This window comes from Lissotriton vulgaris, chromosome 5 (assembly GCF_964263255.1).
Source record: "Lissotriton vulgaris chromosome 5, aLisVul1.2, whole genome shotgun sequence".
In the NCBI taxonomy this organism is placed as follows: domain Eukaryota; kingdom Metazoa; phylum Chordata; class Amphibia; order Caudata; family Salamandridae; genus Lissotriton; species Lissotriton vulgaris.
In genome coordinates, this window is record NC_141693.1 from 1287879950 (window position 1) to 1287893468 (window position 13519).

A 13519-nucleotide genomic window follows, 5' to 3' on the forward strand; every position below is an offset into this window, starting at 1 on the left:
AGAATTGTTCTAGTCCGTTTTTAGTTTCAAATCGTCCCTGGAGTCCTTTCTCTCTTTCGAGCAGCGTTCGTTTTCTATTTCTTAGTAGACGGCTTTGAGCTTACGCTTATTTCTTACTGGTATGGTGGTTTTCTTGTGACTCCCGTGTTGTCCCTCGTCTGTTTCGACGCTTGAACTGGCGAATCTGGATGGTGGAAGATACACGCAGCAGGTGCTTTTACTGCAAGTGTGGCGCTATGCTATGGGCGCTGTGTCCCGCTATCCTTATTGAGGTTTTTTGGGCTGGTGGGTTGAGGGTTCCTGCTACAGTTTCAGTAAAATATAAGAAGAGTGCAGTAAATTGCAGGGAAATCGCGTATTGCTTTGGAGATGCGCTTGTGCAGAGAAGCAGCAATATGTGTATGCACACTGAGTACGGGGGCTGCGTCTGCATACACGTGTGTGCAAATATTACTTGAATGAACCTAGTGTCAGAGAGCAGATCGACTGCAGAGAAATACACTGGAAAATCGCAACTAAAGCAGAAAATGGTCTGCAGGGGAGGTGGGTGATCGCCAGTAAAGAAATACTGAAAAGTCAGCACTTGCCTGAAAAAATGGCACATGGAGTTCATTGCCTTCAGGGAATGTGTACGAGGGTCTATCACTCGAAGGCAGATGTAGATCAGGAATGCATTACTTGTAGGGAAGTCATATATTACAATATTTCAGAACCGGACAGTCAGAGATTTGAAAAAAAAAAGTGGGAATGCATTTTTCCCATTGACTTCTATGGATAAACGGGCAATTTTTTGCGGGAGACAGCTAAAATAAAGCCCCTTTGGGCCTAAAAAATCGTGAGCCTCCCGCCCGAATCGGGTCTGTTGGCATGTTTGTGAAATGTGCATTGTAAAGTGCACCCACCACTTGTTGGGAAGTCTGCATGCGAGTGTCTTACTTTCAAGGAAATTTACATCAGCTTCCGTGACATGTGCATTGGCTAATATTTGCATCACATCCAAGAAAACTTATAACACATGTAGGAATCCATACATGGGGTATATGCCACCAGGAGGTAAATTGGCTTGCAGATTGTACAACCTACTCATGGAGCACAGTACCTGTATGGGAACGTGTCCTGCATTGTGCATCACCTTAATGGAAATATCTGGCTTGTTTATAGGAGAACGTTTAAGTGAATTTATTTTACAGCACCTATTAGTCATAAAGTGCTGCGCGTAGATGACCGAAGTGTGCTATGCAAATGCTAGCAAAGTAAAAAAAACATGCCAGCATGGCATCAAGATGCCTTCCGAATAACGACACTTCAAGGGAGTGGAAACAGTGCTTAATTATGTAGTAACAGTTTAGACGTTTAGAAAAAAATGCCTATTGTATTTTTAAATAAGACACATTCTCACTTTAGAATGCGTAGATTGCTAAAGCTGTTGTCTTAAAGATGCAGCTAACAGTGGCTACTGATGATGTGATTCCGTGTCTGGACCAGAAGCTTCCGATTATACATTCTCCTCTTTGCTTTATTTGACAGCAGCCATATCAATAAATCCAGTAACCATTGAAATGAGTAAGAGAAAAATACAAATCCAACAATCCATAATTAGGGCTCCCGGTTTTATGGTATTTATATTTTTGTCATTTACGTCTGTATTTATCCATATTTATTTTTTGCAAATTTTACCTCTATCCATAGTTATTTTAGGTTTTGTGAAAAAATAAAGCTGAAATGTGTATATTTATGCATTTATATAACCAGTTAATGTGCACCCGTGTCTGAACGCCTGACAGGTTTCAATGATCTATATACACACTCAGATGGTAAAATATGCACTTGTAAGAAAACAGTATCAAGGTTGTGCAAATCTACTGTTGTTTAAGGCTCTTTACTAAAATCCCTTATTTTTTTAATCCCCTTGCCTGTCAATCTGCACAGCAATTGGCCTGGCAGTCATGACTGACAGCATTTAGAATCACTCAAAAGCAACCTAATTTCCGTTCTTATCCACCTTTAAAAACAAATACAGAAAAGAAAAAAAATGTTCTGTCTGTGTCTGTAAAAATCAGTAAAAACAGAAAACAGAGAGCCTTAGTCATAAATAATGGAGTGTCCAGTATCCCATCAACGCTCATGTCAGCCTATAAACAGGTTGCACATTAACTGCTTCTTCCTTGCTTCTCTGCGGCCATGTTAAGTGTATTTCTCAATTATTCTTTTACACCTATCTAAAGAGTTTTATTATTGTGAATTATTTCATTTCATGAAGCTTTATTCGGTTCAAATAGATGAACATAAAAGCACATACAAAAACAACATGATAAAAATAAAGTAATAAATACAGTTAATACATAATTCATAATCATCACATCAGGTAAGGTGTAGTTATTTATGCTAAAAAGGCATATCTAATCAATTAACCAGAAAAACTATTATATTTCTAAAAAATCATGCTTTTTCTAGCATTGATGCACTGAGTTAAAAATGTTGCAGTATAAAAACAGATGTCAGCTGATTCCAAATTAAAAATTAAGTTCATAGCATGTGCAACTGTTCGTACTCCGTACTTAATAAACATAGGTTTCAGGAAAGCAATACGAAAGTGAGTGTACAGTTTGCAGAACAACAGAAAATGTACAGTGCTTTGGGTGGATACATTATCACACATACAGGGCCCAGTCGGATGGTTCTTAATATAGCCTTATAGCCCGCCGTAGAGGGCTATACCGGCTATTAAAGGCCCTCACCAGCGTTAAAGGCCCCGAGCCAAAGGCGAGGGCCTTTAACAAGGGAGAGGGACTTTAATAGCGGTATAGCCCATCTACGAAGGGCTATAAGGCTATTAGAACATTCTGTCACTAGAGGACAGAATGCTCTAACAAAAAAAACAAAGCCTTTTGGGAGCGTGAGGGGATTGGAATCTCCTCAGGTTCCCTGAAGCCTTTGTTCACAGCCAGAGCTGTGAACAAAGAAACATTGGAATGTTGGAGCATCCAGGCTTATACCAGCCATTATAAGCCCGGAGCACTCCATTGTTTTCAATGGAGCTCCCAACATTCCAATGTTCTAATATTAGGATGGGCCACCAAACAGTGAGCCATTCCGAATCGGAGCCTGGTTAATACAAATTTGTGGGAATTCCTAGTCACCATGGTTAAATACAAAGGAAAACCTATAACAGTGGTATATTTGTTATAGAAAATAACGGCAGACAAAGATCCGGCTGCAATTGCCCGCTTTTTCCCCATAAATGTCAGGAAGATAGTTTTCATTTCAGATTTAGAGATCATAGATGCAGCACCGGGATCATCTAAAAGATTGAGGTTAAAAATGGCCGAAAAACAGCCAACAACATATTTTAGCCAGGGAATGTTTTGATAATTATCCAGGCGTAAACAATCCTCAACGATAGATCTATTAAATTGCTTGTCATCCTCTAGCCAAATGGACCGCCAAGTCATCAAAAGCCTAAGGCCTAATAGATCAGTTAAGTGATTGACTGCAAGCTCTCGATGAATTAACTCAGTCGAGGCTGACTTGGGCAAACAGAGGAGCCTTTTTAAAAATAGATTTTCCTCCAGTTGTAAATCTGAGGCGCTACTGTGACCCCAAACTCCTGCCCCATATAGAGCTATTGTAGCACATCTAGCCTGGTAAATTTTTAACATATCCCTTGAACGACGATCCCCTATCTCAGTGGCAAATCTGTAAATACCGTGGGCATTTTTTGCCATTTTGTTTCGGATATTAGTAAATTCATTTTTCCATTTCCTGTCGTTAGAAAAAGTAATACCTAGGTAACACATTTTTTCCACCTGTTGCACCTTCTCTCTATCTATAAAAAATGTCTTTAAAACTCTAGCTTTAGCTCCACAGGTCATTGTGTACGTCTTCCCTTTATTGATTACCAGCTTTCTATCTTTAATGAAGGAAGAAAAACAGTCCATTAATCGCTGTAGTCCTACCAGGGTTCTTGATAATAAAACAGCGTCATCGGCGTATAAAAGCACCGGCACAGGTACACCATTGATCTGAGGGGCATCAGCATTAACTTTTTTTAAAATGACATCAATTTCATTAATAAATAAAATAAATAAAAGGGGAGCCAAAACACAGCCCTGTCTAATTCCTCTTCTGACACTAAATTTTTGGGTGCATTCTCCTCTAGTACCAAAGCGCACACTGGTTTTCAGCTTCTCGTATAACCTGGCCAGGAAAAAGATGATACCTTCGGGAGCGCCTAGTTTCAGCAGCGTAGGCCACAGTAGTGCATGGTCCACCATATCGAAAGCACTACTCAGGTCTGCAAAGCAGAGATACATTGAGCCTGGTTTGGCATCGATGTACTTCCCGATCAATAGATCAAGATTGACACATTGATCGAGCGTACCGCGACCCTTTCTGAAACCAAACTGACTATCAGCTAGTATTCCATTCTGCTCAACCCAGTCCTCCAATCTTACGAGCATGACTCTACTCACCACCTTGACAGATGAGTCAAGGAGAGAGATTGGGCGGTAATTCTTTGCGTCAGACCTCGTACCCTTTTTATAAATTGGTACTATAATTGATTCACCCCAGGTTGCAGGGGGCTCAGTGCACACAGCTGCTTTAAAACAGTAGTAAGAAGAGGTCCCCATACTTCTGGTGCTGCCTTATAAACATCTATAGGGACTCCATCAGGGCCCTGGGCTTTCCCTCCTTTACTGTTACGTATTCCACATTCAACCTCCTGGACTGAAATGTCAAGCGGCAAGACTGCCCACTGATTCTGATCGTTCACTAGGGGTCTATTGGTATCAAAAATATAAGAGAAATGGGCAATCCACCCTTCACTCAATACATTAGATGTTAACTTGGAGTTTTGTCTTCTTTTAAGAAGGGGTAATTAACAGTGGCCCAAAATAGGGTACAGTTTGAGAGTTCTGCCGCTTGATTCAAAGATTCCCAAGCCAATTGCTGTAATTCACACTTCCTCAATTTGAGCTCACGCTTATACTCCATTCTCAAATTAATTATTACATTTTTGTCCCTAGGCTTGTCTCCTAATGCCTGCTTGAGTTTAGCTAATGCGGCAGTGCATTGATGGTTGAACCAACCCGGTCCACTCGAACATCGTCTGTTATTACGTCCAGTAAATTTGGCATCAATCGCTTTGTTGATTACGTTAAAAAGTAGTGGTACTCTTTCAAGGCCAAATCTATTTTCTAAAATAAAAATAATACTCGGCAGGCTCTCCTTGATTATAGAACTAGATAGTTCGTCAGCCTTTCCCCCTGCCCACCTTAGCCTAACCCCATTGTTCCTATGTGGTTCCACATCACTACAGCAACCGAACTACCTTCCCAAAAACTGGTATTCAAAATAATTCGATTATGATCGCTTAATATAGTGGCTTCTATTTGCGGGGGGGCACAATAAGGGATTATATTTGATGACACGATCACATGGTCAATGACAGAAGTTGCATGCCAGTTTTTGAAAGTAGGAATTGCCAGTCCATTATCGTCTTTACAGCACTCCATTATTTCCAAACCATAGCAGCCCATAAGCTTACGCAGTTCTTCGCCATAACCACGGTGTCCAAAATGCAGAATATCAAACCCCGCATTATTGGTAACCCCACATACCTTCTGTGCTGACATTTCGCACAGTCCAATATTAAAATCACCAACCCAGATAAAATCAAATACAACATTGGCTTCCTGGCACAGATTGTCAATAGTTGTGGCCAAATCTATCACTAATTTAGTCCTAGTTCCATCAAAAACATTGTTGTAATAATTGATCAACAGAATATTACGCTCTTTACCCTCTAATAGCCATAGGATCTGTACAAGATCATTTACAGATGTATACTTTTTAACCAGGATAGGGCGTGAGATAGTTACAAGTGTAAGGAGACCCCCTTTGGGTCTACCTGGTCCCCCACCCATTGCTAGCAAGTTGTAGGAGACAAATCCATCATAATTAACTTCAGTCGTACTCCACGTCTCCTGAAAACATAGGATATCAGGGGCATTGATAAAATCTGTCCAACCCGGGTCTTTCTCCTTAGACTTCAGCCCCGCCACATTCCAACAAATAATTTTTGTGTCTTTTGTCCTAATACTATCAGCGTTATACAGCAGGCTAGCCAGACCACCTCTCACCCACACCCCGCCATTTTAGGGCTTTCTGACTCAGTGATGGACATGAGCGATGTGCAGGGTGCTTGTGTTGCACCCGATCTCCTGGCTGTTCATGTGGAGGAAAGTGGCTTCTCACGTTCTTTTACCATTCCTCCTTGTATCACAGCCTAGGTTCCATCATCGCTTCTGAGCGCGCTCATTGGCTTGCCTTTTCACTCGCCCCACCTGCATCCCTCCTTCTGGGCCAATCCTCTGGAGGCGATGGCAAACACTTTATAGCATTCGTGATCAAGAACTTTCAGTTCGATTACGGACACAGAGGCGAAGATTATTCCACCCAGCATTTGTGCACCCGAACATTTATTGTCCTCTTTGTCTTGCTGATAATGTTGCTCATACCTGCTTTCTACAATTTTGGACCCACCTAGGTTACAATACAGACGTTTAGGTCCTTGTTTTTCCCCAGTTTCAGATCAAAAGCAGCAATGAATCGAGGTCTTTCACTGTCCAAGAAGGAATTTCCTTGCAGATGAAGAGGCAAAGTAATTGATGTTCAACGTTTTTATAGACTGGTATGACTGTTGATTGGTTATTGGATGTTCTACTAAGAAGTGTGTCTTTTTGAGATTAGGGTTTTTTTCTTACTCATCTCTATGATTACTTTTCTTATTGACATGGTTACTGTTAAATAAAGAAAATGTGAAAATGCATAATCTTCCTCTCCGTGGCCTCAACAGAATTAAAAATTCTTGTTCACGAATATTATAAAACAAATTCAATGGCTGTCATATTTACTGTATAAATATGGATTTACCACACTTTACACATAATTTGCAGCAGTCAACAACAAAACATTATTTGTAACTCAAATGGAACGTGTTAGACCTGTCATCCTTAAAGTGATCCCTCCCCAAACTTTTTACCTGCTTACCATCTCTTGTTGTTGCCCATAGGACTCTGCGCACTTTACCACTGCTGACCAGTGCCAAAGTCCATGTGCTTCTCCCCTAGACTTGGTAACATTCGTGCATATGCTATTGGCATATTTAGTTTACTTGTAAGTCCCCTGTAAAGTGGAATACCATATACCCAGGGCCTGTAACCTAAATGCTACTAGTGGGCTTGCAACACTGATTCTGCCACCCACACAGTAAGTAGCCTTTCAAACCTGACCCAGGCTACCATTGCAAGGCCTGTGTGTGCAGTTTACTATCAGTTTGACTCAGCATTTAAAAACTACTTGCCAAACCTTTACTCCCCTTTTATTATACACTAGTCAGCCCAAAGGTAGACCCTTAGTAGCCAATAGGGCAGGTGCTATGCAAGTAAAAAGTAGGACATGTACCTTTTAAGTATTGAATGTCCTGGTAGTGGCAAATACCCAAATTCATGTTTTTCATTACTTTGAGGTTTACTCCACTCATAGGATAGCATTGGGAAATCCTTAAAACACTTTAAAGCTATAATTCCTGATCAGAAAGGAGTAGCTGCTTCATGTTTTGTCTTTGCAATGGTAATGATAAATCATAATTTTTTAAAACAGATATTATTTGATAGATTGCACACATAGCGCAGCACCCCACACTCCAGAGTTAACTGCCAATCATATACATATCATCAATGAATTAGCAATCGTGACATCATTCTGTATCCTGCAATAGTATCAAACTGAACAATGCTAGCCCCCCCCACCCGAACCGCCCCAACTCCCCCCCGACCCCCCCCCCCGGATCCTGCCCCACCCGGTCACACGACACCGTCTCCCCTATCCTGCAAATCAGTACTTGATCTAGAATAAACCTACACCTTCCATTGTGGCTCTTTATACAATCTCCAGAGTAGCCTCCCGCTCCACCGGAGGCTCCAGCCAGAGCCCCCGATGATCAGCCCATCTCTTCCATATCCTGTAATGCTTACGCGGGCAGCCGCAGGCCACAAAGATTGGCTGCTCCAGCCCCATACAAAAATCTAACCCCTTCTTCCACACCGGAACTGAAGGAGCTCGGGGGTCTTTCCATGCTTTAGCTACGTCTCTTTTGGCGATGGTCAGGCCCAATAACCATAGATGCCTCTTATATCTATTCCCCCCCACCCCGTCCATCGGGTGCAGCAGACCTAAGCGCTATGTGCGTGGGAGTTCCCACCCCAAGACCTCGGTCAAACAATCCCACACCCCTTTCCAGAATTTAGCCAGTGAGCTACAACTCCACACTGTGGATTAACGTCCCCACCTCCCTCTCACACCTAAGACAATTTGGGGATGCAATGAGGCCTGCTCGCCACAATCTCTCCCTAGTATAGTAGACCCTGTGCAAGTATTTGAATTGGATAAGCCGCAGACGCAACGCTATGGCTGCGCTTCTAGGAGCCCCTAATGCCTCCCGCCAGTCCTCCTCCTCCAGTTCCCCCACATCCCTCTCCCATGACTCTCGGAGCTTCTGTAGTGTTGTGGAGCAATGTGTGACTAGTGTCTGATAGATGCGAGATATCTTTTTATCTCCTAAGTCCCCCATGAAGACCTTGGCCTCTAACGGACTAATGATAAATCATTTCTAATGGTAAAGTTGGATTTAACATTACTATTTTAGAAATGCCAGTTTTCAAAATTGTGCTGCGGGTGGCCTAGTGAGCAAAATAATGATGGCTTGAACCAATATCTGTGACTGAGGATGAGTGGTTGATAGATTTCAGCACTCCTTCCATCATCTTGCTGTGTTTGCTATGTTCGCCCTAAGTAGCCACGGCTATGCCCAGATGTGGGTCCTCTCGCTGTGCCACTGGATTCAAGTTAAGCAAAACCAAAGGAGTGTTGAACATTGCAAGCACTCCCCCCCCCAGTCAACTGATCTGGGTTAAATCCATCATCATTCTTTAGCTCACTCCGCCACCCCAGTTCAGACATGGCCATATGCAAATCAGTCTGACCCTGTGCCTCATGGGAACAGTCCAGCCCGAAATGCCAAGCCACGTCTTCCCTGGACCGGAAACAAGCATCCTGGGACCGGTTTCTGGCTAAGCAGCCATCATCAGCAGGCTAGCTTGAATCCAGTGGCAAAGTGAGCAAGGGACCCACGTCTGGGCATACCCTGCCAACTTAGGGGGAACAAAGCAAAACCAAAGGGGATGATGGAGGGAGTGTTGAACATTGCAAGCACTCACCCTCAGTCAACTGATCTGAGTTAAATCCATCATCATGACAGCTTGGCTGGCTGATAAGGGGTAATACCCAGTAACCGGCTCCAGGATGCTTGTTTCCGGTCCAGGGAGGACCTGGCCTGGCAGTTTGAGTTTGACTGTTACCATGAGGAACAGGGTGAAGACTGATTTGCATATGTCTGGGTCCAAACTGGGTTTCCCTTAAATGGCTAAGGGTATGCACAGACGTGGGTCCCTTGTTCGTTGTGCCATTGTATTCAAGCTAGCCAGGCAGTTCAGGCTGGACTGTTACCATGAGGAACAGGGTCAAGACTGATTTGAATTTGGCTGGGTACAAACTGGGGTGACATAGTGAGCAAAAGAATGATGGATTAAACCCAGATCTGTGACTGGGGATGAGTGGTTGAAAAGTTTCTGCACTCCGTCCATCATCTTGCTGTGTTTTCTACTTTTAGAAATTGGGCATTTCTCTGCTTGTTTTATGCTCTGTGTTACTGCAGCCTTTCTCCAATACTCGTCTGTTGTGGGTGATAGCTGCACTTTGTGCATTCCCTCTAGACAACCACACACTCACAAAGAGTGGATGTGACAGAGAACTCATCTGCATTCTGATAGCTCTTCCTGGGCAAGAAGTGAGTGGGTGAGATGACTCCCGAATAGGCAGTGTCACGTTTCCCACACAAAGGTCTGATTAACCCCTACTGATAGTCTGGTTCCAGGACTGGGAATTAAGGACCTGTGTTCACTTCAAAGACCCTTCTTTGAAGTCACCCCTACTTCAAAGGCACTACTAATTGAACGTACTGGGGCTCTTACCCTAGTACACTACTGGACCTATGAAAAACTATGCCATTTACTCCTGCTCTGGATGAAATGCTTTGCTGTGCTGCAGTTCTGCCTACTGATTCTTGCCCTGCTGAGGACAAGGACTGGACCCATCTCACTTGAACCCAGAGTGACTCCAAGGGCTTGCTGGCTAACCCTCTGTTCTGAAGTTTCAGGGCCATCAAAGACTTCTTCAACCCTGCAACAGCACTATGACTGTACCACCTGTGAGTCCTTCCCTGTCAAGTGGTGCAAATCCAATTGTTGGCTCTATAAAGTGCAGCACCATCACAATCGATGTAGTGATAACTTTGCTCCGATCCGAACGGATGCATTGCCCTTCGTCACCGATGCAGGAGCTAATCGACATTGCTTTGACGGACTGCGCAGCTTGTTGACTAAGCCTTCATTGCCTGCACGTATTGGAACAGACGCATATGGTCTTCGATGTTGATGCTTCCTCCATCCAAGGTATTTTTTTAAGCAGGACCTGCGTGAGTCCTGTAGACGGTCTGCCCTACATTGCAGTCAGGCTGAACTTTGGATGTACCCTGGTCCAGCGCGACCTCAAGTAACCCCTAAGCGCTATTTGCTTCTAAGCTCTACATTTTGATTTATTCTTTAAAAACTCATACAATGGTTCTACTTATTAGATTTTTTTCATTTTGGTCTTGTTTTACTTATATAAATATAATCTAACCATATGTGGAGTACTTTGTGGTGTTTTCATTGTGTGTTGCACAAATACTTGACACATTGCCTATTTTGATAAGCCTGACTGCTCTGTGTCAATCTAGTAGATGGTGAGGGTTGTATGACGTTACAACGCATTCCGTTGCAACGCATGCCTTTTCTACGCATGCGTTACAACACTAATGCCATTACCACGCATATCATTTATCACCAAAAAGCCTTTTCCCCGCATACCTATACAACGATTTTCGTTGTGTAGCCATGCATGATAATGGTATATTCATGGTAAAGGTTTTCTCCGATCCCTGCCCCAATTCCTTAAATATTCCCTTTCGCTCTCCTTTTTTATAATACCACTTCCCTGTACCCCTGTGCGACCCTCCGCCCCTAGCCCCCAATCCAACTACCCCCTTACCACCTGCAGGGCTGAATATTTAGATTAAAACTATAAATCTATATTTTTTAAAACCCTAACATAAAAAAATAGTATAATTTAAAAAATATACTCACAGTTTTTCATAGCTTTCTATGGACGGAATTCTCCTTTTTCTAACACTGTGTTAAGTGGTCCTTTTTTCTATATTTTGGAAAATGCAGTACGTAGACGCACGTACGTATTAACGTCGTTATGAAGGCTCATCGCACGAAGGACAAGAAGCACAGAAGAGCGTTTTCCAGGTAAGAGTTTTCTTTTCTTTTTTTGGGGGGGGGAGACCCCCCAAACCCCCTTTTTGAAACGCATGCATTTTTGGGGGGGTTGGGGAGACCTCCCAAGCACCCTTTTTAGGTCGAGGACCGAAGGCTGCGCTTGCCCAGTCTCCGGGAGGAGATTTAATGTTTTGGAGTATGGGGTCTTGAACCCGCCTCTCTCTGCTTTTCTCCTCCATTGGCTGGCTTCCTAAACGGAGGCCAGCCATTGGAGGAGGGGGGGGCGTCACTCCAATGAAGCCCGTCTCTTTCGGATTTGGAGGCGTGTTTTTTTGCGTTCTTTCGACTGTGACGTCACCCGTCACTCAGAACGCCAAAAACACTCCCCCCGAATCCGAAATTTTCGGATGTTTGCGGCCGCCATTTTTTGTGTGCCTTTTTTCTTGTTTTCTGTGTTGTGCGCTAAAATGGCTTGTTGTTTTTGGGAGCAGTGTCGGCTATATTATTCTATGACCGAACAAACATCTGCGACCAGATGTGCGGCTAATTAAAGTTGGTGCGTCATTGTCTTTTCTAGCCGCTTGAGTTGCCGCAAATATGCTGTTCGTTTTGATCTTTGAGCTATTCTGCCATTCTCTTAAAAGCTTTATCCCTGCCAGTGTTATGGGGGCGGTTATCACTCTACAGTGTCTGGGCTCAGTGTGTGTTTGAAACAAATTTAGCGCTCGGCGTAAAACATTTATAAATCCGACCCTTGCGTTCCTTATGTGTGAATACAATGATACCTTCCTCGTCAAAAAGACGCAGTCACAATTTAGTATCATTCCATGTTTAAAGGTCAAGGTGCAACTGGCTACATTTAGTAATCGTGCACTGAATTTCTCAAAAATCACCCGAGGAAATGGCACTGGTGAGGAAATGCGGTGTGTACGGGGCTTGTTTCACTAGATTGTCGGCATTTTCCACGTTTCTGTTTTCAAGCGCCTGCGGTATGTTCCTGCCACTAATTGTTATTTAGCGCGTTAGCCAGAAAGATAGCATTTACCTGAAACAAATGTTCATTTGGTTAATTTAAACAGACATTTGTTGTAGTTTATTGTTCTAGTTAGTGTCAACTTAAAACAATGCGGTTCAGTATTGTCCGGAGAAAGTACATTTAAAAAGTCACAACTTCATGATGCTAATTTATTAGCGTCTCTGATTTGCCGACATCTCTCTTAATAATAATACCCGCTCAACTAATACATCCTGTTTCCAAAAGCCACAATAACGTTCATTTAAAACGCAGGCCTTGCCTCGGATAAAAAATACATAGGTCTTGGGCCGGCACATACATTTCTCTGGGCGTTAGTCATCAGACATAAAATAAATAGGTAGCTTGCGGGAATTAGTTAATTCACCGGGCTGTCTGCAATGTGTACGATATTTTTAAAGCTTTATCCGCCAGCGTTTTATTGGTCACGGATTTTCAGAATTTTCAAGAAAGAAATATGTTCAACCGGAATTTAACAAATGTATTAGGTAGTTATTTGCTCTTACTGTTTAAGTCTTATAAAACACAAGCCGTTTATCCATGTGTACCACAACTATTGTGATGCTAAGTAGTGTCTGGAAAAATTAAAAAATAATAACCCCCTTTAAAAGTCTCTTTTAACTAAAGCAGTAATTGCAAGCAGAAATGCGGTGTCTTTTTTTTTTCTACTTTTGTCGCGCCAAATTATAAATTTTAACAAGTTCTCCCGAGACTATTAAAGTGTATTAGTGTACCTCACACGTGGGTTCGCGGGGAACGGCTGCATGTACAGATGCAGCGGGCTTGGCAGCTTGACGGCGTGCGCCTTTTAGTTTCTTCCCAGATCCTGTGACCCAGTGCAACCTTTGCTCTGCCTCTCCCGGCTAGTGCGGAAGGGAGCCTGAGCAGGTGACTGATGATCACTCTCAATACAGCCCGCAGACAATATGCAAATCAGTTTAGGAGCCGCCTCCCCTCCCCCTCCTCCCAGAAGCCAATGCAAATAGGCCCTCGCTGATTGGTCGAGGCGCCGGGCCTGCGCCGGTAGCGTGGCCTTTGTTGT

At 43.1% G+C, this 13519-nt stretch overlaps 1 protein-coding gene across 2 annotated transcripts in view; it reads left to right on the forward strand.

Annotated features, from left to right (window-relative positions):
- Positions 1–76: 76 nt before the first annotated feature.
- Positions 77–13519, forward strand: part of TMEM9 (transmembrane protein 9) — a 285457-nt gene continuing 272014 nt past the window's right edge. Inside the window, exon 1 of one of the 2 annotated variants that reach the window (XM_086923165.1) lies at positions 77–211. The gene's annotated coding sequence lies outside the window, so the exon portion shown is untranslated. Of the gene's footprint in view, positions 212–11389; positions 11475–13519 lie in introns of those variants that run through there. The other variant, XM_086923166.1, reaches the window with a different exon arrangement.